The following is a 5,504-nucleotide window of genomic DNA, read 5'->3' on the forward strand; positions in this document are numbered from 1 at the left end:
GGACGATGCAAGACTAAACTGCCTCTTAGAGTAGATTTTTTTCTGTCACAAGCTCACTCTAAATTATCTAGCATAAAGAAATTTATCCATGCAAGCCAACAAGACTGGCAAGGGGAGAGTTACACAACGAGATACTGGCAGGGGAATAGAGTAGTAAAAATCTAGAGATGGAGCAACCTGCAAGGAGTTTCTGGGCTGTATGGCAACACAAACACAGCACAGACTGCAAAGGCTCAGAGAAGGACTCCAGAGGAGCAGCAAGCTCAAAGTCAAAGCATGGCAAGCAGGTCAGTCCTGGGTAAGTGGCAAAGCAATATAGGAGAGGAGAAAAGATTTATCATCTTAACAGCCTCCAGTCCCTGGAAAGGCTTAAATCAATGACTGGACGCTTGTTTCACAGAATACAAATACCACACAGCACCAGGTGTGCCAACTGGAATAACTGGGATGACTCCACTGAGGTCAACAGAGCTGTAACAGCTTGCTCTGGATTTACAGCTGGAACATCAAAGCACTACGCAAATCTAAGTAATTAATCATCTGCCAAATTCCAGGCCAGGAGTTTTATAATAATTCAAGCCTTTTTCAACAACCCAAGCAACTGTGTTCACATTCCAGTCTTAGATGTGTATTCCAGTTACAACAGTGAGGATGTTGGTGGCAGAAGCCGCTCTCCTGCCAGCACTGCTGGGTCCCGCAGCTCTTGCAGCAGCTCAGGCTGCCAGGTAAGGCCTCCATGGCATTGGGCTGCCAAGGTGAGGGGCATGTCCCACTGTGTGCATGTTGTTGTGTATGCACAAAACACAGAGACAAGCTAACCACCAAGAGAGGAAGAAGAAACAGGTGGGTAGCTAAAACTATAGGCAGCAGCTGGCATAAAGTGGAAATCAGAATCTCCCACATAAGAATTGCTGAAGACATCCCACTAGAAGCAGAGTTCTGCCTCCCCTGTACTCACAACTTTTATAGAAACTGGGTTTACAGAAGCTCAGGCCAGTGGCACCTTTGTGACACACCCTGGCAGTGCTCTGCTCTCAGTCAATAAAGTTCCTCAGTCCTGTGCTCTGTCCACTGTTTCCTGCCCAGAATCCGTGGTCCACCAGGAAAACACCCACATCAGAGAAGGGGCTTTACTCACTTGCTGAACTGCAGACATTGAGCAGAAATGCTCAGAGTTTGCCTCCTACATACAACTTGCACCTTACAGAGACTCAGCCCCACACTTTTACTATGATTTCAGAGTGCCAGGGCAGGAATGTGGCAGCACAGGCCACCCCTCCTAAAACCTTGGCTTCATTTTAACACACCCTTTCTCAAGGATCATCTTCTCTAGGTGAGCTTCATGTGCTGGTTTCTTCACCACTCCCTTCCTCCAAACAATCTGCCATTTGTGTGCCCCAGGTCCTGCAGCAATGGCTGTGCCAGTAACATCAACTGTGAAAATTACCCTCCTGTCACATCCCAATACCAAGGATCTCAAAACTGAACATCTCTCTGGTCACACTCTCCACCAAGGAATAACAACCACTACTTCCTGCTCTTGAGGCACTATGATCCTTCCAAGGAACAGCTGGGATATAAACTATTTAAAGAACCAGTAAAGGGAAGAACCAGTACAGCTGGAGCTCAGTTGCCAGATCTGCCATTGAGAGCATCTGAGCTCTTCCTGAGACTTTGCCATGGCTCTTCCTTTGCTGCGCCTCAGTTTCTCACCACACTTGTTGGCCCTGGATATTTATATGGCAAACTCTTCTTTGCCACACTGCAAATTCCAGCCTGGGAGCTGAGAATCCCTGCCATGTGTCCTGATGCTCCCTGTCATGGACAGGATGATCTCAGAACATTCCAGCTGGCACAAAAAAAAGGATGAAGTGTGAGACTACTTATGTGGCCCTTTAAAGCAAGCTGAACCCAGAGTAAATATTCAATGTGGCCAAGGCCCCTTCCTCCCCAGGCAGCAGTTTGCTCACACGGTGCTTCTAAGGCCCTCCAGCCTGTGGTAGCCTTGCTCATGGAGCCATGGTTACCACTGTAAGGCTGCTGGGGCAGCTGCCACTGCAATGACATGGTGATGCCCACTCTGCCCAAAATGCTGGGATGAGCACACGAGGCACAGGAGAGTGACCACTCGGGTGTGCTGGTGAAGGCAGAAGATGAAGCAGATCTTTAGAGCTCCGTTCTGACACCAACCACATTAAGGAGACAAACCACAGAGACCACAACGTGTGGCAGCACTTCTCTGCACCTGCCTGCAAGGCAGCACATGTGACTCGTGCACTGTCAGAGCACCAGCTGCTGCTGTGAACAGGATGCACATTCTTAGCAGCAGCAGCAGCAGCCTCTGTCACACTCTCATTGTGCTCAGAGATGCTCTTGCTGCAGAAGAAGTAGTGCTAGTTCTCTGGCTCACTCCCACATCCTCTGGGTTTGCACTGGAAAGCAGCAAAGCCAGTCTGGTTTACCAGGCTGCAGCAGGGTGGTGAGCTCTGTCACCAGGCAGCAGAGGAGAGGAATTTCATGGCAGTTGGCTTGTTCTTTGCTCTTTCTGGGTGTAATTGAAGAAGAGCCATAGGACAGTCACACTCCTGTGTAAGGGGGTACCCACATCCTCTATATCAGGTACTCTCACAATGGTTTATAAGACAGCAAAGGAATAACATTCCAACCAGAACAGCAGGGAACAGAGTAAGCAAGTCAGGCCTGCAGTTTGTCACACAGCAGGGATCTGCATCCAGATCTGTCAAATCCCAGTACAGGATGGAACCACTGGAAAGTTTCCAGCAAATGCAGCATTAAACTTCCCAAAGGGAGCAAAGTAGAATGACAGCTTATTTGCCTCTGACCCAGTAATAGCAGATGAAGAGTGCAGGTCACACCTGCTTTTGGGCGCAGCTGGAGCTCCTCAGGCCTTGCCTGTGGGCAGGAACTACTGCAAACAAGCTCCCCCTTCTTTGTTATCCTTACCCACTCTGCCCCCACAGTGAATCCAAAGGCATGTGGATTTCTTTCCTTGGACACAAGAGAAAGAAATCTAAGGCACTTTGCTCAAGAGAAAATCCCTTGAAAAGCAGGTAATTTTGCAAAACCTCCAGTGGATCTGCACACACCACACTCCCCAAAGGCCTGATCCCAGGATCCAGCCCAGAAGGAAAATCAAAAGAAACAGAGAAGGACTGTGACATGACCCTCCACAAGAGGAAACATCTGAAACTTCTGACACTTAACTGAAAGCATATCAAAACATCTATGGAAAAGGAAATAGTCTGGAAACTGGATTAAGTCTCTCTTGGTATCTCATTATCGTCCTGACTGTGAGAGAGAAGTCTTTTTTCACTAGGTATTTGTCCCTCTGGATTCAAACTGGAGTGGAAATTGTAGTTTATTAAAACTTAAATACACTTTTTGATAACTTTCCCAGACAAACAAAATGTTAATGCAAGCTTTGGCTTAGTCTTCACTTGGGAAATGACTCCTCCTCTGCAACAGGATGAGCTCTAGCAGCTTTGTTATTCCACTCACCAGAGGCCCAAGTATCACCTGCGATGTGTCTGTGGCACACGTGGGCCCCTCACGTTCCACAAGCAGGGAGGGAAGGATGTGCACAGCCGACAGAAACAACACAGTGTTGGAGTTCTTTCCCTCAGAAATGAAGACTGAGGAAACATGGGAACAGACATGGAAGGTGCTCTAAGGAGAGAGGCAGCTGTTCACCTCAGGACAGGAGAAGTGCTCGGCTTTAATCACCCAGAGCTGCCAGTGCAGGGGATAACTTTGCAGCAGATAGCACAACAAAGCACCAAAACAGATTGCATGCAGAAGTCCTTCTCAGCACTGGGAGCCTTTTAGGTCAGGCTGGGCACACATTTGTCAGGAATGATGTAAGGCAAATTGATGCTTACTTGGACAGAGAAATTGGGCTAGATGACTGTCAAGCTCTCTTCCAAGCCATTTTGATCTATGGCCCTACATTGAGGAACATCCAATGTTGGCCAGTAACCCACACACATTCGGTTATCTGGGTCCCCAGAGATGTTCTGTGTCACCCCAGTGGAGTCCCCCTGTCAGTCAGTGCCTCACAGGGGCAGCAGTCTCATTCCTACAAGACCACAGGTAGTTTATCCTCTGTGAGGATGAACATATTTCTTTATCTCTCTAAGGTCCCTGGGAAAGGCCCTCTCACCCCACATCTTGGGTGGACACTGAAAGCACAGGTGGCACTTTGGGGTGCTCACGTGGACATTTCACCAGAACAAGAATGGTACTCTGTCTCTGACCTCCAGCCCTAGGGGGCCTTCAGGCCCCCCATTAACAGCATGAGGTACAACCCTAGTCCTGTACCGAGCTGTGAGTCCCCTTCCACTTTGCCGACACGAGCCCAGTGTGGAAGCTGTTTCACCGGCACAGGAATCGAGGTTAAAGCCCCACTTTTCAGCTGCACCGACCCTTCCGCCCTCTGCTGACCCCAGTTCTCTCTCTGGGCTCTGCCCCTCCCCACGCAGCGGGCAGGCTGAGGCAGGAGTCTCTCCAGCACGGACACAGCTAAACTGGGCCCGCAGCTCCATCTGCAGGGCTCTGCCAAACCGCGAGCCTTTCCCAGCTCGTCCTCGGGGCAGGGCAGTTACCCCGGTGGATCCCGCACACCTGGTGACCCCAAAACACCGATGGGAGCACACACAAACCACGCCCCTCAGGGGCCTGAAAGCAAACGAAACCCCTCTCTGAAAGCACCACCTCAGGAATCAATTCACTGTTTTACTGGGTTCCAAAGACCCAGTAAATTCCCAGAAAATTCCGTGTATGTCAGACGCTGGATTACGCACACTGCCAAGGGAGGCGTCAGCCTCCTGCGGCTCCAGGGAGCTCTGCAGAGCTCACATGCACAAGGAGCCGGAGGCAGCACAGACACAGCCCAGGGGAGCTCCCTGAAACCACCACCTCCAAAGAGCTTTTCTGACCCAAAATGAGCCCGGGCCAATACGTGTAAAGCATTGAGGAACACACTGTACGACACCAGCACATTCCCTGGGATGTGAGTCTGATGAGAACATCCAGCCTCTTGGGAGGAACAGCAATTTTTCTCCACTCTTGTCTTTATGAAAAGGTCAGCAGCACCATGTGATTTTCCAAGACATATAACCCCTATGCAATGCAAATCCATGGAAATGCAAGCATTTTCACCATTGCTTTACTATAAATATAGGAATTTAACACTTGCCCTACTGGATTAGACCAACGGTCTGTCTCACAGGGGATTTGTTCTGCTCAGAGCTTGGACAAGTGACTGATTGATGCTTCCAAGAAAAAGCACACTGCCTTCCCCAGCCCAGCCACCAGCACCCTCAGAGGGTCAGCTAACTGCAGCCTGCTGCAGGGAAACAGCCAGCCCCTGAAGAATGAAGCATGATGCTGCATAACTCTCCCATAACCCGGCTTTTAAGGCATCCTGCAAAAGCAAGCTGTGCATGTTGCTCTGTTTCATACATGAACACTGGTAACAGCCAGGA

At 49.6% G+C, this 5,504-nt stretch overlaps 1 protein-coding gene across 1 annotated transcript in view; it reads right to left on the reverse strand.

The window, feature by feature from the left end:
* Positions 1 to 5,504, reverse strand: part of MAPKAPK3 (mitogen-activated protein kinase-activated protein kinase 3) — a 122,540-nt gene that overhangs the window by 116,105 nt on the left and 931 nt on the right. The gene's annotated exons all lie outside the window — the stretch shown is intronic.

This window comes from Neopelma chrysocephalum, unplaced genomic scaffold (assembly GCF_003984885.1).
Source record: "Neopelma chrysocephalum unplaced genomic scaffold, ASM398488v2 Primary Assembly neopelma1_147, whole genome shotgun sequence".
In the NCBI taxonomy this organism is placed as follows: Eukaryota; Metazoa; Chordata; class Aves; order Passeriformes; family Pipridae; genus Neopelma; species Neopelma chrysocephalum.